The following is a 23,370-nucleotide window of genomic DNA, read 5'->3' as shown; positions in this document are numbered from 1 at the left end:
CATTGATGTTGGGGGGAAAAAACAAACCAAAGCGGGACTGAGTAGTTCACAATGGTTCTTGGCACTTGGTGAAGGGTGTTTTCTTTTTTTTCAAGGTGTAATCCCCCACAAAAGCTTCCCTCTGAGATAGCTAATGAGATGGTACAAACCACTTACCCAGGTCTCTCTTCCTTCCGAGGCACCAAACAACCAGTCGGAGTACAGAGGATACAGAGGGACCACACCCTGCCCTGAAGACCAGGAGGAAATGGGAACCAGAAAAGAAATATTAAAGAGCCTTGTTAAACATTATGAAATAAAATACTGAGGACACAAATCAACAATTGTCCATCATTTCTGTGGCTAATTCCCTACCGGGAAATTTTGTTTTTATTTTTCATTCTCCACTCAATGAAAGTGCAAGTGTTTTCTAGCTCTCTTCCTTGTGTGCTGCTCCCCTCTTCTGTGTTGCTCGCCATTCCTCCCAGTCTGTCTATGGAAGCACAGCAACAGGGATGCTTTTGCTGGGGTATGACTGAAGAGCAGACTTTAAATTATGTTTTTGTTTTATCTTCTGAATTCCACATATTGCATGAAAACAAAAGCTTTGGCACACAAAGGATTTATGGCACTGTGGGAAGTGCTGCATCTGATGCAGAATGTGTACTTATCATGACACTTTTCCTAGAGGACCATAAATGTGCTCCTTGTGCAACTACATACGATTAAATGGATGAATCATGTGCACAGTAAATTAGGCCATTTTACATTCGGACACTTCCTTATTCTTTTTACATTCTATACAGAGTTTCCTTACAGCGGCCTAGTATCACGTATCAGGGGTTAGACTAATTCATTTTAGTGCTGGTGTCCGCATCACCTCACTAAAATACATTAGTCACACATACAGAGCTTCCGGACATTCTGTGGGAGCGGGCTTCAAAAAAAAGCCTCAAGCAGCGCTTAATCTGTGCACTGTGTGCCTGCTAAGCAATTTAGCCTGCCAGCTGGCCTGGGAGACACTGCTATGGTGATCTGGTGCAGTCGGATACATTGTTGTAGTTACAGTGCCTAAATTGTGCTCCCTCTGGCAGTCTACCCCCTCCCACCCGGCCTTCCTGAGACACACATTTGATCATCTGGCGTGTACAAGGTGGCTAAGTTGTGAGTCCATGAAGAGTGGTGGTTCCCCTGGTTTTAGGCATTTCTGTTTAAAAATGCAAATGAGCATTTCTTTGGTTTGTTCAGCAATTACCTCTGCGGGATTGTATGACATTATGGTGCCGATTCCGATCCGTTAAAAATATTCCCCGTACGAATTGTATCCGGATTTTTTTACGTACGAATCGTACAAGTCCCGTACAAACTGGCAAGTATGATTCGTATGTAAAAAGATACATATGAATCGCAGTGGGAAAATTCCCCGACACGTCCTCGGGTCGGAAAAAGTGTCCGACACTTCCCCGGACACTTTTATGTACGAGTCGGGAAACTGAAGTCCGACCGCGCAAGTACGATCCGTCCCGTCCGTCCGAATGCACAACCGTATGGAAAAAACACCGTACGGTGCGAACTCCCGTAGCAACCATGGAGACGTCCAAACATGTGCCCGTATACGCACCGTACCCCCAGCCCACCCCCGTAGGTACGGTGCGGACCCCCACCCCCGTAGGTACGGAGCGGACCCCCACCCCCGTAGGTACGGAGCGTACCCCACCCCCGTAGGTACGGAGCGTACCCCCAGCGCGTAAAGCGCTGGGGGTCCGCACCGTACCTACGGGGGTGGGGGTCCACACCGTACCTACGGGGTGGGGGTCCGCACCATACCTACGGGGGTGGGGGTTGGGGTACGCACCGTACATACGGGGTGGGGTGGGGGTACGCACCCTACATACGGGGTGGGGGTCCGCACCGTACCTACGGGGGGTTGGCTGGGGGTATGCTCCGTACCTACGGGGGGGCTGGGGGTATGGCGCGTACATGGGGGGGTGGGGTGGAGGTACGGTGCGTACCTACGGGGGTTGGGCTGGGGGTACGCTCCGGACGTACGGGGGGCTGGGGATACAATGCGGACGTGTAGGGATGGGGGTACGGTGCGTACCGGGCCCCCTTTTCGTCGTGCATCGCGGCGAGCTTTTCCGGCACTTTTTGAGTCCCGTAAAAATGTTGCCGTGCGAAGTGCTGTGGGTACGAATCGTACTTGCTGATCCGTAAAACGCTGCCTGACTCCGTGCGAATGTCCCGTACGCGGTGTCCCGGATCCGATTTGTATGTATTTTTTTGCCGGTCGGTGTTTTTTACGATTCGTACGGAAATGGTGTTTCCGTACGAATCGTACTTGCATGTTTGTAAGGTATTTTTCCCGGGTACGAGTCAGACGGAGAAAACGCTCCGTCTGACGATTCGTACCCGGTTTTTCCAGGATCGGAATCGGCCCCTATGTGTTATTTTAGCACACACGTTTTAACATTGCCGATTTTACCACGCATACATTACCAAGCATTTACATTCACTCACGTTAAAAATACATTTAGCATGCAATCCACTTCCATGCACAGTTTTACCATGCACACCGTCACTTCGTTTAAAAAAAATAATATTACTTTTGAGAGCAATTTAAATGTGCAATATTGATTGGACAATAACATTACAAATGTGCTATGTGGCTCTTCCTGTTACCTAAGTCAGGATAATGTCTGCCCCCTTAGCAACAATAAGCTTGAAAAAGATATCTGTCTGTCCTGTAAGTTAATTGCAGGCATGTAAGATAAATAAAAGGTAGCCAGAAAGTGCCACCAGATTGGGGACTCACCCGTACTGCGTTCCTGCAAAGATATGTCCTCCCCACAATGCACTGTCTAAAGCGCAATGTCCTGATGCCATTCCACCCAGGAAGCACAGCCTAAGCCACATCGGTGCTGGCCAGACTCTGTCCCTCCTCACTACAGGCCGCCACCCTCTGCCTTCCAGCCATGCAGCAACAGCCACCCGCTGGCCGAGAATGCTCCACGTCCTCCCAGCTTAAATGTAAGGCACACAATTTTCTATTATTTCTCAAGAAGGTTCTTGCTATTGGTGTCTGGGAGGCAAGGTCTGCCTCTTACTAATGATGAACTTAAGGTGAGCGAGGCACATAGAGATAGTGTGTTCCTTCCTTTTCTGAAGCCTAATTCCGGGACATACACTACAACACTGCTATAAGCAGCCCTAAACCCTCTGTACAACACAGCCACGTACTGATGATCTTATCCGCGTGGCAAATGTAGCACTGTTGAAATGCGCTGTAATAACTTACATGCCAGCAGTCATTCAGTTGTAAGAAATGTGTGGTAAATGTATTGCGTTGTTAAAACTTCGGAGTAAAGGCTGTTTCCCCTCCTGCGGGGGTGGGGGGGCAGCCTCAATGTTCATGGGGTTTAGATGCAGGCAAGTAATGGGCACAAACAAGCCAGCATTTCGATGGACCACCCTCCCTCTGGTTTGGTGGTCACAAGATGCTCCCCAAGCAGATTCTGCCTTAAAAGCCAGGCGTCCAAACCGGATCTTTGCTTATCTGTCAGCTTTAAATAATTATTCCATTTACAGTTTTGCTTGTTGACAATTGCAAGTGACATTTTGTACCTTTATTCTTATTCATGCCTTTGGCATCTTACTTTGATAGGCATCCCTAATTAAAAATCATATTTATACTTCAGTATGCCCGCAATGGATGAACCTTAAACATTTGCTTTGAAAATGCGTGATTAAAACACAGCCTATCTGGTCTTGAGCCTGTTTTGAATCACTGGAGCCTGTCATCTTGTGTCTGTACATGGGGTTTACTTGGGTACGCTGGAGGGGCCTGCCTGTGGTGCCCTCAGTTGGCTGACATTGAGCAGCCTGCTAGTGCCCCCAGGGACTACCATGGACGTCGATTCACCAAAATGTCAGGGCTAGCGAAAGTGACACCACTCCCCCTTTTGACCATAATGACATCCCAGGAGGTGACATCATATGACCTTTGACTCTGAACATTCCTAGGAGGTGATATCAAATCACATTAACCTTTATGACAACACAATAACTGGCATGCAATCCCCCCTCCCTGGGTAATAATGCAATGGGGGAGGGTATTAGCAGTGGCATAGAAACATCAATCACAAATAGGACCCAAAATGATCAAATCAACACAACCACACATCCCTTGACCCCATCGAATACACATTCTGTAGGCTTGACACAGGCCCCCCCGAGTTTGTCCATCACTAGCAGGGAAGCTCCCCAGGGAGTACCAAAAGGCATACACAGGGTGATGGTCCATAGAGAAGCTTCATCCCCCCGCTAGTCGGGGACAATTAGAGAATTGCGTCACGAAGGGGCACTTAAACACGTCAGTAACTCTCAATCTACCCCCTGACGCAGCTCCTTATGTGATTATACTTAAAGGAGTCCCAGTGCTGAGACGAGACCAGTTGGAGTCCTATGATGAGCTCAAAAACAAAACTATGTTTTGGTTAAATAAGCATAGGCCCCTAGTAGGCATGGAACAAGGGGAAATATTAATGGTTAGAAGGGTAAATTGGGTGGGAACTAGGCCCAAGGATAACATCGGGGATTGTGTGGTTGTGAATTTTAGAAATACGCAGATTGTTGACCAGATATTAAGGTGGGGCCCAACCACGGATTTGAGTAACATTTGGTCTATGCCCCTTAGCTTTTTTTACCCGAAGGGGGCCTACAACGGGGGGCATGCTAAGGATGGTCTAGGAGGCAGGGAGTGGAACCTGGTTAGGCACAATCGTAGACCTCTCTCTGTAGTCATGAGGAACCAGGACGGGATTAATCTTCAGAATAGATTTGAACCCCTGACGAATTTAGAAGAACAGGATTGACTAGGGACAGATATAAACCCCAGGCAGAACCAAGATAGGGACAAGAGTCCAGAACAGAATAAGGCACCCCCGATGGAAACATCGAGACAAGATTTAAGTCAGAGAGGGGAAGATAAGGGGGTAACTATTGCAGAAAGATTACAACCATCCATTATAGTAGAGATCGAGATAATGGGGCCTGATAGTGGTGCTTTAGACACCCAATCAAAACACCTACATACTTTAGCCTACCAAAATGAAACTTTTATAATGGAGGGAAATGTGGGTACTCACCCCCCCCCCCCATGGCTGGAGCAAGAAATCCTGTCAAGCAGGACGGATTAAAACTAGTATCCTGGAACGTAGCAGGACTTGCTGCCAAATATGAGGATCTGGAATGGAGGCAATACATCACCAGGTTTCATGTTATATGTCTTCAGGAGACCTGGTTGATTGGTTGTAACCGTTTCTCCCTGTCCTCACTTGATCTATCAGCAAACCTAGATAAATCGTATATCATGCTTGCGGGGGCCAGACCAGACAAACATTTTTTTTTATAAGATTGGAACTCACAAAATTGGTCGGGTCCAGTCCTTTTCCTACTTAGGAGTATTGTTTGACGGGCTTCTAAAGTTTAGACCTTTAGTGGACAAACACTGCTCAAAATTGGTGGCCTCATCTGGGGCTATAATGGGTTATGGGAGAAGGCTGGGAAGATGGTCCCCCGAGCAAGTGATTAATTTGTATAGATCAATATGCTGCGCCAAGGCAGTTTATGGTGCTGAAGTTTGGGGCTTTGCGAAAATACATCAGGTCCAGATAGAGGAAAATACATTTTTTAGAAGGATACTGAAAGTCCCGCACAGTACATCAGCCTACATGATACATGAAGAACTGGGAGAACCGTATATTGAAGATCAAATCAAGGTCAGGCCGCTCTTGGCCTGGGTGAGGATTTGGTCTAACCCCGAGGCAGGCCTCAGTAGACAAATTATCATAGATTGTCTGAATCGGGACAAAGGGAGCTCTATCCCGTGGCTAAACTATGTAAAGTGTACTTTTGAGGCCATTGGTTGTAAGAACCTCTTCACCGAGCCTGAAGCCCTCACTGCCCAGAATAAAACGTTAGTCAAGAAAAGGTTTGGGGAATGGACAACTGCAAGCAGGGCGGCCACTGAGGAGCGTAAATCTACAGTTGTGGCCTATAGATTACTGAAATGGGAGAGTGGAAGGGAGCCTTATCTTTCACTGACTCATAATGCACAAGACAGATTTTATATGACCCGCTTTAGGTTCAACCTCTTGCATCATTTATTATCTGATCCTCTTGATTTTACCTTAACGGTGGAGCAGAAGGGTACCTGCGGCTGCGACAATAAGTCTCCGCAGGATACCCTTCATTTTGTTTTGTTATGCTCATTTTATACATCACCTAGGCGTACGTTCCTGGGGGGAATTTTGAAAAGAGCTAAGTTTAGACATGCCAAGATTGCCTTATTGTTTTTGCAAAAGGCCAATGATGCATATACCTTGTCCTGTATTATGAGTTTTATTAAGATGGTGGTAAGGATAAGGAACTCGAGAGAGATGGGTTGATTGCAATGCCCTGTATATAGAGATCTAGGAAAATGAAAAGAAATGCCATGATTTGAACTGTCTTTTTAATGTTTTTTAATGCGTTTTAACTGTTTCATGAACTTTTATGGTATCTTTATAAGTGCCGAATAAAGAAATATTGATTGATTGATTGAACTGGCATGACTGAAGTTTCTTAATAACTGCATGATAAATATATGGAATTATATACTGGTAACAGTGAATTACTGGGATGTTTTTCACAGAGGGGCTCTGAATGACATCAGATGGGCAACGAGAGTTGACTATGATGTCACTTAGTACTTAGAGCTGAAAAATATCCACCTAATTCACATTTTACCCATCTATAATTTTATGTTATGTATGGCCCCAAAAGCATCTGTCACGCTTTTAACTGCTACACAGTGGCAGAGGAGTAATTGGGGAGCCATATATAACATGGCCTCTGTTAAGTATTCTTGTCTAAAAGATTTTTTTTTAAATGTCCCTACCATCTTGGACCAACCCCCACCATCATTTCTGCCTTCCTATCCCCGCCTGCAGCTGTGCTTTCTGCTTTCCATCAAAGCAGACAACAGAGCTGCGTGGATAAGCTCCCAGTGAGCCCTGTCAGCCTTGCTAAGAATGCCTTTATGACATCACAACAGTGGGTAACCAGTTTTGCTATCAACTATTGTTATGTCACAGCAGTGAGTTATGAAATTTAGAACTGAATTAAATGATAGTGCCACACATAGTATCTAGAATTACATTTGGGTAAAAGAGGATTACGGGGAGGTTTTTTATTTAGGGGTTCTGGGTGATGTCAAATAGACAACAAGAGCAAAGCTTGAGTTGTCTATAATTTCACTCTGAACCCAGAGGTGAAAAATATCCCCATAATTCACTTTTTACCCATCTATAATTTTATGTTATGTATGGCCCTCAAATCATCTGCCACTGCCTTCAACTACTGCACAGGGACAGTGGTGAATATGAGAGCTAAAGATTACATGCACTCTTGTCCTTGACACAAATGTGAAAAATACATATCTTACTTGCTATTCTTAACCAAAAACAAACTACCTTTCCTGCCGCCTTTCCCCCCTCTTGCATCTGTGCTTTCTGCTTTCAGTCAAAGCAGACAAGCAGAGCTGCACTGACAGGCTCTCAGAGAGCATTGTCAGCCTGTCTTGGAAGGCCTTTATGACATCACAACAGTTAATAACCAGTTTTGTTATCAACTGTTGTGATGTCATAGTAAGGAGTTATGACATTCAGAACCTGAAATAAACGCTAGGGGCATTTTGCTTTTTCACTATTGTGGGTGGACTAGGTTCGGTTTATGTATAGGAGGGGCAATGTATTATGGGTTTTGCAGTAATGTTTGTTTTAGCAAAGAGTTTGTTCTCCTTTAATTTAGGTAGTCACATGGTTTTATTCAGCACACCTGTGTGAGCGGTTTAAGAGCTGGGAGGGAATGAGTTTTGAGATTGCTTTTTTTGAGCACGAGCGGAGACATGAAAAGATCATAATGCCGGTTTTGGCTTTCACAAGGTAAATAGGGGTTAAGTTTGTTTCTGTTATGGATTAGGGTTTTAATTTTATTTGTGAATGGATAAGGGGCAGTTTAAGTGATAGCATAGGGTTTTAGGCACGAATTAGATGCAGGTCATAAGAGTAAGCTTTGTTTCTAAATTTCGTTTTTAGATGGGTTTCACGCTGTTTAGTTGGAGGGGTGATAGTGAGGGTGGTTAAGGGAGGTGATTTTTTGTTGGGTCATGGCTTATTATAATTTGTTCGTTTTTTCAGGTACTGGGTAGGTTATGTTTCAGAGTGGTTGGCTAAGCGCATCTTTCTATTTTTTACAGCGACCCCTGACGAAGAACCAGATAGGTTCAAAATGCATTGGGTGATATTTAAAGTCCTATAGTGATCCGTGATTGAGTGCACACGCTTATGTTAAAGCTTGGATTGGCAACAGAAAGCGTTCTGAAAATGTATGAATAAAGTATCCAGTGTCATCTATCTGTCTCCGGATTGATTCCACATAAACACAGAGACTATGATAACTAACATGACAAGTTGTATGGTTTAACATGGATTACTTGGTTTACAGTGAAGACTTGGTGTACATGGAAAATTTCCTCTTTAAAGCAGTGCAGCAGACTGGGCCGCTAAAAGCGGCACCTTTTTTCAACGTATAGGCTCTGAAAGGGCACTCATTAAATATGCAGGTCCTTCATAGTCTGCCAAGTCTTTCAAAATGTACTATGGGGCTGCCATATGTTAAACAAATTACCTCCATTGTGCCATGGTTAGCATATTTTCATGCCCCCCTACTAATCCAGATACCAAAATTACAGAGCCAGAATACTGCTGTTAAATCCGTCCATATAGAAGGGGTTACCCATAGGTCAAAAATTATCTCTAGCATTTTAGGACCATACTTTTGTCCCAGTTGCACCCCTCCCTTAAGCCACAGTTGGCCTCACTTATGCCTGGTATTATCCCCAATGTGTTAGCTCCTGCCACAGATGCCCCGTAAGCCAATAATGTCCTCAAGTGTCCTCAAGTGTGCCAGCACCAGCATTTTTCCACAGGTGCCCCTTATGCGAAGAATTACCTCTAGAATGTTAGCACCAGTATTTTACCATGGGCCCCATTATGTCAAGAATAAACCCTGGCAGGCCAGTACCATTGTTTTGTCACAGATAACTTTCATGATAAGAATTGCTTTCAGTAAGCTAGCACCCATATTTTGCCATGGGTGCCTCTCTAAACCAAGAATTTCTTTCAGTATGCCTGGGCCAATCGCATATGCGCAAGGATAACACAACATTCTAAATCTCGCTCACTTACCTTCACTCACTTACAATCCTCCTCACAAGTTCACTCTCACTCATTCCTTCTTACTCACTTGCTCTTTTTGATTCTCACACTCTTGCACTCTCTTACTTTCACTCATTGCACTCACTCTTTCTCATTCTTACTCTGATTCACTATACTAACACTCACACTCTTACTCTTTCATTCTCACTCATTCTGACTCATTCATTCACACTCATGCTCTCTCACATTCACTCTTACCCACTGATACACTGACTTGCACTCACTCTTTAACTTACTCAATCCCATTTATTCTCACTCACTGGCACAGTATACTCACTGTCGCTCACTCATTCTCACTCACGATCTCTAACACTCCCTCGCATTCATTCTTGCTAATGCGTTCTCACTCTCACCACACTCTAATTCACCAGCAGTCACTCTTACTCACACTCATTTTGACTCATTTACTGATAGTGACTCTCATTCATTCTCACTCACTACCTGTCAGTGAACTGTCACTCTCATTTCACTCACACACACATACTCACACATAGACACAAACACACACACATACACAAGGTCTCTCATACAAACAAATCCTATAAGCTAATGCACGAGCTACCTTTAAAAGTAGTTTTCTACTTAGCTCAGCTAGTGCCGAAGGTCCGTTTCTAATAAACAATGGGCTGAGGAGGAGAGTGTCCCTCCAGTGCACAAAAGCACAAGCTGCCCTTGTTTTTTTGCCACTGATTTTCCACCTCTGAGGTCAGGCAGAGCCGAACTGGGAGCCAAAAGCAACCCTGGCAAATGATGTAACACCAGCCCATCCCCTATGCTGCGCAGTCAGGGTGAGCAGGGTGAGCTAGTGCAGCAACTACAAGGTTAGCTTACAGAGACTTCTCCACAAACGAAATGTCTGAAAACATGTGCAAATGATGCTTTATACCACACATCTTTAATCATATACTGTTATCCCCATTTTCTTTCTCCACCATTACTATTTCGCTCTTTCATCCCTTTTCTAAATCCTCTCTTCCTTTCCCTAACCATGACACTTCTATGACTTCTTCTCTAAACCTTCCTTTCTTCTCTCTTCTTCCTAATATCGCTCTCTTGTTGTTACCTCCTTCTTCCTTTCCTCCTCCCTTGTCTCTCTCCCTCTGAATCCGTTTAATTTCTCCCATTGCTTTCTGTCTTCATTCCCTATGATTTGTAATCCTCTTGCCATCATCCATTTTCTGTCTTGCTCAGTTGCACTTGCTCCTTCTTTTCGCTCCCCTTTTTTTGCTATCATGCCTCTTTCTTTCTCACTTCACCTCCTTTCACGTCTTACCTCCTCTTTGCCTCACTTTCACTTTCTATTACTGTCTCCCATTACTTTTTTCTCTCGTTTAAACCTTTAAAAGCACAGACAGTTAGCAATAGATGTAGGGCTTGTGAGGCCTATGCCTAAGTAAGGAAGGGTGAAGCTGATGACCTTGTAGACTATGACAGCCTGAGCAGGCTGGGCACTGGATGGCCCTAAGACGCAGGGGATGAATTATACTGAAATAAACACGTGGATAAAACTGAAGAAATCATACAATTGGTGAGTAAATAATGGGTATCAATAGACAGGTGGGGTGGAATGCCTCTTACAAATTGTGAGTGGCAACCAGGAAAAACAAGGATAATTCTGCTTGTAATTGCTTGAAATCAATACACTCCAACAGACACCATAAAAAAGCAACTGGCATTAGGAACATGTTTCTAGATGTGACTGGCATCAAATGGATTTTCCTCAGCAGTTCAATAGCTATTAAAATATAGATACCGGCAATTCTACATTGAACATCATGTGTGAGTTAAAATGCAGAAAATATTCAGACAAACAATTTTAAAAAAAAGTCACAGCAACTGTTGGTTTCACCCCTGAATTTGATTTTATTAGCCATAGGACTCTATGCACCTTGCCAGTGCTAACCAGTGCTAAAGTGCTTGTGTTCTCTCCCAAACAAATGGTAAAGTAAGCCTAAATCTAATTGGCACATTCATTTGTTTGTAAGTCCCTAGTAAATGGTAGTACCTGTACCCTGGGCCTGTAGATTAAATGCTACTAATTGGTCTGAAGCACTCCTAGTGCCACTCACTAAAGTACATTTTTAAAACATGCCTCAGGCCTGCCATCATAGCCTGTAGTGCTGTTTTAGACAGGCAGTTTGGCCAGGCAAAATACATCGTTTGCCAGGCCTTTTTAAATATGAGTGACCCCTGAGGTAGGCCCTAAATAGCCCATAGAGGAGGGTGCATTGTAGTTAAAAAGTTGGACATATGTTTTAGTTTTTATATGTCCTAGAAGTGAAAAAATCCTAAATTTGTTTTTTCGCTACTGAAATCCCTATCCCTCCCATAGGATTATATTCAGTTTTACATTATTACATTTAATAAGTGCTAACTTTTGGTTGGGAGCAGATAGAAAAGTCAAGCTTGGACTCAAATGAGTTGTAATTTATAATCCTCTTTAAGGGTAAAGTCGGATTTTAAATCATAATTCTGAAAATGCCACTTTTAAAAAGTGGGCATGTTCTTGTCTCTACCATCCATTTGGTGCCTGCTGCCAGTTTCCTGAGTCACATGACCCTGCTGTTAGGCTTTATAGACTCCTCCCAGACAGTGAAATAATAGGGCATAGGTCTGGACAGGATGGGCGATCCTGACTAAAAGGATGTGGTCAGAGCTGTGCCCTGCCCCACAGACATTTCAATGGGGCTTGCCTCCAACACACACAAATAACCTAAAACCAGGGTTTTGTGACCCTAGCCATTTTGAAGCCTTGGCAGGGGAGGGAGGAGGTCTCCAGAATCAGATGTGGGGGTAGTATAGGGAATTCCTCACTTCAAGGACTGGCACCAGATATAAATATTGGATCTCCTGAGCCACTCATCAGAACACTCCTGGACCTATGGACACTACAGAAGGACTGCCATTTTGCCATAGGACTGCCCTGATGCTTGGGGACTGTCTGGTAGTCGGAGAAGGAAAACTGGATCTGCTCCCTTTATCCCAGGCTACTTGAGTGACTCTAATGGTCAGCTGGCTGACCTTCTGTTCTGTTCTACAGGGACACAACAAGCTCCAGAGGCCTCTCTGCAACTGCCCAGCTGACCTGCTGCAACTGGACCTGCCTAGATCGGCCTGAGGCATGCTGGACTGACTTCCTAATCCCCAAGAGGTGCATCACAAGGTCCTGGACCCTTGTTTGACATCACTTGAGCTTACCCTGTAAAGAAAGGGAGAAATCTTGAAGTTTTGGGGACAGGAAACGGGCCTGTTCATTGTGAAACTCTGCCACCCACGCAGACCACCCAACGCAAAGCTCTGGAGATCCCGACTCTTTGCAGTACAGCAACCGCCAGCGACGACTGTAAACGTGAGGCTTGCACTTCATACTGCAGCAATGACAGCCCACGGTAACTGCCAATGCAAAGCTCTAGCATTGACTTTCCGTGACGCCCGACCGACATTTCACTCTACAGCAACGACAGTCCGTGAAGCTCGGGCCCACTCTTCATGCTACAGCGACGACCATCCACGATGCTCTCTCTGCTCCTCGTGGTCCCCCTCCAACGCAAAGGGAACTATATGGGCCGGACTTTGAGAAGGTCACATTTTCAGAGGGACTAACTTGGTCCCTGTATCCATCCTGTGCTCCATCACGGTCGACCTGAACTGTGACTTTCCCCCGGGTCTAGCATGACCAGATGAACATGAGTGGCGCTTTGTCCTTTTAGGCACTATACTTCCCTAAAACTTTAAAATTCCATATATCCTATTCCACCTATTTTAGCTTTGTCGTGTTGGTGTCATTTCATTTGTTAAAAGTTACTCTATTTTTCTAAATTGGTTTGGGATTTTTCTTATGTTGTGTTTTCACTTTGCCTCTAAGTTAAGCCTGACTACTTTGTACAAAGCTACTAAAGGGTTAAATACAGGTTTAGTGACTTTTGTGGTTCACCCTGACAATGATTGTGGTTGTTGCTTGGGAAGGGTTTACAGCCTCCCTCCGCTAATAACTCAATTTCACACACTGTAACATATAGATTTAGCAGGCACAATGCTATTTCATCTGTATGTGCTTTGCTTCCTATAGGACTTAGAACTCTGTATCCCTTAGCCTGAGTTTTCAATGAATGGGTTAATTAATCAATAAATCAATCAGGGTTGGTGAAGCGCAACTACTCACCTGTGAGGGTCTCAAGGCGCTGGGGGGGGTGGGGGGGGGGGGGGGGGGAAAGAGGAGGCGGCTCTGCTGAGAGCTGGGGTTATCAGAAGAGCCGGGTCTTGAGGTCCTTCCTGAACTGGAGCAGTGTGGGAGCTTGCTGGTGGTGGAGGGGGGTCATTCCAGGCTTTGGCTATGAGGTAGGAGACGGCTGGTATATGAGCTTCTCAGTAATGGCCTTTTTCCTGCACATGTCAACGATGCTGATATCTAATGTAGCAGTATTTGTATTTGTCTACAGCGATGCTATCGTTTTTATGGGCATAGCTTGAACTTGTCTTCCAATGCTTCCGCACCTTTAGTTGGTCACTACCTACAATTTAGTATCTAAAGGGACAGCAACAGGACTTGTTAGCAGTGTACATACATTCAGTGTCTGCACTAGTTAGCAATAGTGCTATAAAGTAATGGGACTCTGCTTTCGCTTTTGTGTAACACTTCTGCTACAACAGTTTATGAACATCTTTGCAATATCGTTATTTTAATTGGCAAGTACATGCATTATCAGCAATGCTTGTGGTATCAGCATGTGTGCTTTCATAAGTCACCAACTACAGTTGTAAGCATGGGTTTTCATGATTACACACCACCAGAGAGTGGATGAGCCAGGCAGCAGATGTCAATGTGCAGCCCCAATCTAGCAATAAACAGCATACTTGCCAATGTTCTGTGACAATGAAAAAAGTTAGCATATTCCGGGTTTCACAACCATGACTTAATGTGATTCCAAGGCCAGTAGTAATAACCAGGTTTGGGAACCATCTTTCCTCGGCATGAATGTTCTCAATATGGCAAGAATTTTAATCATTATTTGCCAAGGCCAGAAGTGTGTCCTTGGGGTACAATAACACTGTTTCTGTGCCTGCTAATTGTGAGTAAATATATATAAATAAATCACTACTGCTAATTGATTAGCAACTGGAAAAAAGGTATTGCTATCAGTTTTCTTTAGTGAGCACACTGACTAACTGAGCTTACTGAAGAATGTGATCCAAACTCTTCTTGCCATTTTCTTGCACCATGTCTAGGTTTCACAATTGTGCAGAAATTATGTCCCCTTGCTTTCCTACCAGCTAAGGTCACCCAGAGCCCCACTCTCCACTTTGCCTGAGCAGTCTGTGTGTTCAGGGCTGCAAAAGCAATGTGTGCTCCTCTGTATTTAGTAGCTGTTTTGACTGTGTTCTGTGGGACTCTGATAGGAGTCTGAAATGTGGGATTGTAGGCATAAGGCTGAAAGGAAGGCAGAGCAGGACCTTACTTCCGACTGAGGGAGCATTAACTAAGTGTGAAAGGCCTCTTGAGAAAGGGCATACATGTCAACATTTTTGAACAGGAAAGTGGGAGATTTGAAAGAAATCAGGGAATGTATCTTCCCCATTGAATTCTATTAAAGCAGAGACAATTTCTGGCAGGAGACATCTAAAATAAAGCCATTTATGGCATAACAAATCTGGAGTCTCCTTCCGGAATTGGGTCTATCGGCATGTATGACGGGGCCAACTTGGAAGACAACTCTCTGTATTCTGCAAGGGTGGTGCTTCAGGAAGGATGGGCCCTTATTATCATGGTACTGCTCGGTGCTGTGCTGAGGAGCAAGGAAGGTGAACCTCATAAACAGAGTGCCCAGGGAACAAGAGCAGGGATGCAGGGATGCAGGGATGGTGTTCTGGTGCGTGCTTGGGCAATTTATGCAAACTCCTGGGAAGCACCACGATTAAGAAAATATAAATTTATTATAATACATGCAGAAGCTGTACCTGAAAGGATGGAGGAGAGAAACAAACCCGGCATTCAATATTCAAATCAGCCAGCTTAATGACTAAAGTGAGGAGCAATTGTATTCAATGTGCATAAACCCTGGGTGGCATATGTGCATTCACTTTTGCTCCCGCTAGAATGACTTCAGACACATTTTATCATTTAACCTATGCATGTGCAAGGCCTTGCTTTTGTGTGCGCTTCAGTGCAGAAGGAAATAAATTGCCCAAGCCTTTCCCAACCTCAAAGACCATCCCCTCCACTGTACTGTATCTTAAGTATTTTTAGGTCGAGCCTGGGCAGCACATGCGCTGCTCTGCGAGGCATGCTGTATTGAGGTAGGGACTTGAAGCTCCGCCCATATTTGTCATTGGCTTTTGCCATTGTCCACTGTAAACTGTGGCTGTTCATTGGACAAAAGGCTTAGTAGTCCCTCCTTAGCACCGCCTTGTCTCATTTTGTAACCACCCATGACGACACCACCTGTTATCTATGTTGTTTCTCTGTAAGCTTTAATTACAGCCTCCGAGCACTAGTTTCTCGAATAGCTTGGTCCTGCCTGTTGTTGCAGGCAGGACGCGCTCTCACCAAACGCCTTTTTAAAATTTTTATAGCACGCATTTGTAATGCAATAGGTCTTGCATTCGCGAGAGTTTAAGGTTTTGGCATTGTAAATGACAATACCTTTTATTTGTCTGTTTTAAAAACAACACATAAATAAAAGGCATTGTCATTTACAATGCCAATAGCTCATACTCTCGTAAATGTGAGACCTATTGCATTCCAAATGCTTGTTTCTATTTCCATTGTAGTCTCTCTCCCCCAGGGTGAACTACAATTCTACAAAATGGTATCTTGCAATTCAATGTTTCCAATTTAGAGGTAGCTAAATTACCAGTAACTCTTTTCCTTTTGACCCAAATAATTTTGGGTTCCCTGTTTTTACATTTGCGTAATGCACAACGCGTGTGTGATAAAATCCAGTATATTTCTATTTATAGATCTCTGGCGCTCGTGTGAGCTGACTCTCTCGACAGCAGACGGCGTCTGAGCTGCAGCTCCCCATAAGTATCCTTTCTTAACCACTTGAAGGCAGAAGGCCGTCAGTTTTGTCAGTCTATATACAATTTTTAAAGAGTGCAAACTGATTTTTGGCCCGAGTGTGACATATGAGTACTGTTAATTTCAGACACTTTGTAGCAACAACCTCTCAACGATGCCAGTCTAAGTAATTGCTACTTGTGAGTATGATGCATTTTCTTCCATTGATTTGGTTTTTTGCGTAGTACTTTGTAATCCTCTTACTCCAAAAATTAAAATATTGTAATTGATTTTATAGACATATTCCAACTCGATCTCCCAACGGTGCTGGTCTGAGTAAATATAATTCGCAACTTGTGAGTATGATTCTGTATCGATCCGACATATCTTAAGTAGCACTTTTCCATCGATGTAATATAGGATAAAGTCAATAAATGGGAATTTAATTGATTTTTCCAGACACCGATCCGCTGAAGGTGCTGGGTTTAGCCATTAATTTGCATATCCATGATTTTTGAGAACTTACCATGGTGACTGTTAATCCCTTTTTAACTCTTCCCCCCGCCACATATCTAATACGCTTGAGGGATTGCACATTTTTGGTCGTTCTGCACCTGTTTTTTCATTCTTAGGAACACACTGATGTGTCTACTCGTAGATGAAGAATTGGAATATCCCATCTTTATCATGAAACGTTTCTCTAGAAGGTGAATAACACACGCTTCTGAAGGCACTTCTATATTTTGGTATGCCATAAAGTATTTGATATGAAGATTTTTGGGAACACATTAGTAATTGTATACAAAGTTAATAAATAAGATTGTCTATTTCTCTAGGTGCTACCTAATTATTTGGTCCTGATGATGACTCTTTTAAAAATGATTTATCAGTGTTGAAATGTTAACAAAAGATACTAGCGGACTGTGTCTTAAAAATATTGTGCTGGACATCATACTGTAATATATAAGGTGATGTTTAAAACATTCACATCCTGATCAGCTGCTGGTTTTGGACATATTTCTGTATATACCACCTGCGCACTTTAAATTCACTTATTCACTTTCACTGCACCATTCACATTTTTTGGAGCACCTTATGTTGATGCGATGTGTTCTTTAAAATCATTCCTTTTGTGAAGCAAATGAATTTGATTCAGTCTTTGTTAAAACCAATCCTATGATGGTCTTGTACATTTTCCAAGGAAATTGAGGCCTCTACTTCCCCTTTAGCGACTACTGTCCTACTTTATCATGGTGAGATTGGCCTTGAAGCCAGGGGTCGCATGTGGCAAACCAGGGGTCGCAGCTGCGACCTCTGGCAATCCCTAAATGATGTCCCTGTGGACTACGTATGGGACCCGGGCAATGGCAAACACTAATATAGGAGCAACCTACTGGGAAAGGTAAGTGCACAAAAAAGGTTCCTGACAGGCTACAGATGTGTGTGTGTGCATGCTGCAGGGTAGGTGTTTAAACCCTAGTTTAAGATAGTTGGGTGACTGTTGCGCCTGCTGTAAAGATGACCTATGTCTTTAGATGGTGGGAAGGAGTCTGTGTGTAGTTACAGGTATAAGTACTGTAGCTCAGAGGATTTGTGTGTCTCTGCATAAATGAGGGTACATCTTACAGGTCACGCAGGGCTGTGGTCCTTGGTTAAAGAGCAGGGCCGGTAAGAGCACCTGCTGGAAAGACATGTGATAAAACCGCAAGTTGCAGGTTTGATTGCTTGTATTATAGCTGAGTTGGTTCATGTGTCAGCTGCAATAATCTGTGTGCCCATCCTGCAGGATATGAGTTTGCATCAGGCACCCCGCCCCTGGTTGGGGTGCCTGATGCAATCATCTGTGAGTAACAGGATACAGGTGTGAATAGTTGCAAACTACCTCAGTCGATTTATGCGCCTGCTGCAGGGATCAGTGGGCATCTTGCAGGAGGCCTCCAGGTTCTAATCTTAATAGGATATCAGGGTTGGTTAATGTATCTGCTTCATGTCCACACTGATGAAATCTTCATGTGTTTGTGTGAAATGCAAGTTACAGTGTTGAATCACGCAAAATAGCTTAGCCATTTCATGTATCTTCTAAAGAGATCTGACAAGATCGTTTGGGTCACAAGTTTATATCCTTGAAAAGAAGAGAGAAATATGTGTGTGTGTGTGTGTGCATGTTTGTTTTCTACATGTTACAGTTTCAAATCCTAAATCAATAGCCCTGTGCGGCTGCACGGACGTGCAGGTACCCAGTGGATCCTAGATATGGTAATATTGCTCATTAAGCTAATCCATAAGCTGCAGGCATCGGTGTGTAACGTGCAGGTCAAATGCGTGCTAGAAAGACTAACTCGGCATTTGACCCTTAGGTGTTTGGAAGCTTGTGCTGTAGTTCCTAGCGCCTAGTATAGCGTTTGCTCCCAAGACATCACAATAGTACTGATGCTGCAAGTACGGCACTAAAGCAGTAATATTGTCATATAATAGCATTTTATGATCTCACAGCTGTGTTGTTATCATACCCTCAGCACCATCTCTAAAAAATATATATTCAGTTACGGCAAGACATACACCCTCGAAATGTTCCCTGTTAGAAATCTCTGCGGTTTCCAACATCCTGCTTATAAAGTCCTTCATACCTCCTTTCTCCTGTGCACATTTATGGGTAGCGGAGCTAAGATACGGTGGCACAGACCACTGAAGTGCGCAGAAAGCACAATATTTATATATAAACAACTGTTAACCTTCCATATCCCGGATTTTGCAGCAGTTTCAAGAGAGTTTTAGAGTTTCTCATTACCCAAAAGGGGATTATTTCTGGAATTTTAATCTTTCTATGCAGTTAATTGCTTCGTTTTGTGAGAAAGAGTCATTCTAAGTATCACACATTTGGCAGTTGACTGTCACTCATAAGTGCACTGAAAACCATGGAAATGTTACACATAAGCAATCTGAAAACTTGGCAGCAAAGTCCTGCTGGACAACGGCGAGACAATGGCCCTCATCCTCTTGGACCTCTCTGCCGCCTTCGACACCATCTGCCACCTCACACTACGCACACGCCTTCACGACGCAGGGATCCGTAACAAGGCCCTGGACTGGACCACCTCCTTCCTCTCCGGCAGAATGCAGAGAGTCCGCCTCCCCCCGTTTCGATCCAAGGCCTCTGAGATCATCAGTGGCGTCCCTCAAGGATCCTCCCTCAGCCCGACACTGTTCAACGTCTACATGGCACCACTAGCACGCATCGCCAGACAGCACGACCTCAACATAATCTCCTACGCCGACGACACTCAGCTGATCCTCTCCCTCACTAAGGACGCCCTCACCGCCAAATCCAACCTCCACCAGGGAATGAAGGCCATCGCCAACTGGATGGAGGACAGCCGCCTCAAACTGAACACAGACAAAACGGAAATCCTCATCCTCGGATCCAACCCCTCCGCATGGGACGACTCCTGGTGGCCCACATCACTGGGGTCCCCCCTGGCCCCCACCGACCACGCACGCAACCTGGGAGTCATCCTCGACTCAAAACTCTCCATGACCAAACAAGTCAACGCAGTCTCCTCCACCTGTTTCAACACCCTCCGCATGCTCCACAAGATCTACAAATGGATCCCGACCAACACGAGGAAAACAGTCACCCAGGCCCTTGTCAGCAGCAGACTCGACTACGGAAACGCCCTCTACGCCGGAGCCTCGTCCAAGCTCATCAGCAGACTACAGAGAATCCAGAATGCCTCCGCACGCCTGATCCTCGACGTCCCAAGCTGCGACCACATCATCCCCCACCTGAGGAACCTGCACTGGCTCCCCATCGACAAAAGAATCCCCTTCAAACTCCTGATCCACGCACACAAAGCACTCCACAAAACCGGCCCAGCCTATCTCAACAGTCGACTCTCCTTCTACGTACCCAACAGGAATCTCCGCTCCGCTGACCACGGTCCCACGTATCCCGAGTACCACTGCCGGAGGCAGGTCCTTTTCCAATTGCGCCGCCAACACCTGGAACACCCTTCCCCTCTACCTGCGACAGACCGAAGACCTGCTGACCTTCAGGAGACAACTCAAGACCTGGCTCTTCGACCAATAGCAGCAGCAACCCCTCTCCCCCAGGTATGTAGCGCGCTTTACAAATTATGTGATTGATTGAATAAATATTTGAAAAATAAACCACTCAATATACAGTTTTGAGATACCATTAGATATGTTTCCTTTTCCTCCAAAATTTCGAAATGTTTTTTCTTTTACATTTAAAGAAAAAAATACTCATCAGGCAAACATTTGCAGAGCAAACAACTCATACTTAGCATTATGAAGACTAGACATATTGGCTTTGCCAATGATTCTGGTATTTGTTTCTTTGGATCTGCTTTGAAGCTCTCTCTCACAGCCTAAGGACGTGTACATCATGGCTTTAATTGTACCGGGCCCCTCCAGGTCTCTGATCTGGTAGTATTTTAGAACGTCAGTATTCATGCCCATAACTTTACTGGAAAAAACACTGGCGATTTCAGAAAAATCCATGTCAGTGACTTAGTTTCCGTTCATTTTTAACACGTTTTACTGAATCTCGCACTTTATTAGAGTGTTAGCTATTGCCAGGATGTTGTGTTTTTGTATTTTATTTTGTTTTTTCAGCATAATACTCTTCCTTAGAACATGCTGAACTGAGTCACCGCCTGATGTTTACAAGGGCAACAATTGAAAGGTCTGGAGTTGAGACCGAGGGTAGTGCGGGTTTGGCACTGTGGCTGTAAGTGGATCAAAGAGAGGATGTGGAGTAACAGTCAGAGCTGCCGACCTTGGAACTGGGGAACTAGATACGAGTCTCAGCACCAGCTCAACATCCTGTGATTCTGGCCACATCACTTAATCTCGCTGTGCCTACAAAATAATGAATGTTCCCTTTTGTGATGTAACTGGTGCTCATGTAAAGCGCTCCAATATTTTCGGGTCAAGCTTGCGCTACATAAAAAAAGCAACAAAAAAAGTGTATTCAGAATACATGGTCATCGAATGTTGGCATTTCTCAAGATCACACACACAGACAACCATTTACAAAGTCAAAAGTTCTGGCTATTTTTAGCATAAATGCCAACAGACCCGATTCAGGTGGGAGATTCCTGAATGTGTAAGCCAAAAAAGACATTATTTAGGCTGTCTCCTGCCTGAAACTGTCACGTCTCGTCTTCAATAGAATTCAATGGGAGAAATACATTCTCCTAATATGTTTTTTTTACAATTCTCCCACTTCCCCTTTCTAAAATGTTGGCATGTATGGGTTTTAGGTATATGTCAGGTGTTGTGTTAATATATATGGATGCAACAACAGAAAACACAGAAAGGCACCAAAATACTAGTGGAGTCACACATTATGGGAAACACAGAAATTTACTTTAGGTGGTAAAGCCACATCTATAACTACATATGCCATGCCCCTTTAGAGCATACACGCCAACATTTTAGAGCAGGCAAGTGGGAGATTTTTTAAAAATAGTCCGGAGAATGTATTTTCCCCACTGACTTTTATTGAGGCAGAGGCAATCTGCCTGAATCAGATCAATCAGTATATATATTGACAGACAATCAGCATTTCATTTTTTGGCAGTTTGACAACATAACACAAACAAAAAAAGAGTTCTAAATTCTCTTTTCGTTTGCACTATGTAAAACTGCCAAAAATTAAATGTTGAGGCCTGTAGCATGCTCTAATTTCCCCCTCCAAGAATTAAGGACAAAGCGATGATCTTTGATGTCAGAGGAAATTCTTGGAAGGGGAGATTGGAGCGTGGGTGACAAGCACCAACGCTTTATTTTTGGCAGTTTTACAAAACTCAGAATCGGGTTTCTGCATGCTGGGATCGGGAGGCAGGAACCTAGCCTTAAAATTGGTAGTCTCCCACCTGAACCACGAGAGTTGACATCAGTGGCAGCTGGTGACATTTAAAAGTGGTGAGGTGTAAATGTTGGGCATTACTTTTTTATAGCGAGCGATGTGAACAAGTTCAATGGACAAACCTGGGGTCCAGGGTGAGTCCCTCTACCGAGAAAGAAATTAAACAAAGATTGGCAAATGGTGCATTTTAAAGAAAAAGAATGCAGCGATAAAACAAGTCTTATAAAGCAGTGGGAACGTATAGTCTGGAAATATTGAACACATTAAAAACTGCCCCATATGTTCCTGCATTAATATGTTCAGCAGTTTCTGTTATGTGTAACTTGTACAGCATGAAAACGTTAGCCCTTTAAAATGTATGCTTGCCCAGTGTCTTGCTCTGGATGCAGCATTAACTTTGGAAAAATATGCTCTAAACAGACTTCGTGAGGCACCCACAGCTGCTGGCTGTAACCAGTCATATAGAAATATGTGCAGGCTGGTCTTTAAGTGGGATGAAAAAAATGGGGCTCTCTATAGAGGAACATTTCACATAAATTTCTTTGATTCCCATAATGTGCCAACTGAGCGGTATTTTGGTTTCTCTCTGAGAAGTAATTGTATCCACATAAGTGACACAACAACTGACAAACACCTAAAGCCTGTCAGTATGATTGGCTTTGTCAATGGGTGTTAGCTGTTTAAGATAGATGAGTAACAACAAGGATTTGGTATATATATTTAACACTGGAAATGTTTCAATTCTGAAACGGTGAGTTTGTGAATTAAATAGCACTGAGGCCTGTGGAAGGAGTTTTAACCTTCAGTTATGTGTGCATTATGTTAGACAGGCATCCTCTTTTTTTCTGCATAAGTTGTCCATATGTACATTTTCAACAACCTCTCTTTCCTCTTTAGCATCCTCTTTGCACTCTTCCCCGAATGCATTTCCTCGCATCTCTGTGACTTCATCACCCCCGAACATGCACTGCACAAATGTAAGCACTTTAATTTCTCTTACTTTTGCCTGGCAAATATTTTGACATCTGCGTACCCCCTTCATACACATATTCCCAGAATTTCCGTTGCAAATGGAATACATAAACATTGTTCTGTGTGCTCTGCAGAGAGGCCAACCCACTGACAGGCACTTTGTTTGGCTTCAGCCTTAGCCCCTGTGTGCTCAATCAAAACACCTACGTTTT

The 23,370-nt window shown here is 44.0% G+C and overlaps 1 long non-coding RNA gene across 1 annotated transcript in view; it reads left to right on the top strand.

The window, feature by feature from the left end:
• Nucleotides 1–23,163, top strand: part of LOC146860667 (uncharacterized) — a 272,962-nt gene extending 249,799 nt beyond the window's left edge. The window contains exons 4-5 of the long non-coding RNA XR_014978847.1: nt 16,254–17,000; nt 23,084–23,163. This is a non-coding gene — a long non-coding RNA (uncharacterized LOC146860667). The remainder of the gene's footprint in view (nt 1–16,253; nt 17,001–23,083) is intronic.
• The last annotated feature ends 207 nt before the right edge of the window (nt 23,164–23,370 follow it).

Source organism: Triturus cristatus, chromosome 3_1 (genome assembly GCF_964204655.1).
Source record: "Triturus cristatus chromosome 3_1, aTriCri1.1, whole genome shotgun sequence".
Classification (NCBI taxonomy): domain Eukaryota; kingdom Metazoa; phylum Chordata; class Amphibia; order Caudata; family Salamandridae; genus Triturus; species Triturus cristatus.
Note: the sequence above shows the minus strand (reverse complement) of the source record. Positions and strands in the feature narration are given on the sequence as shown.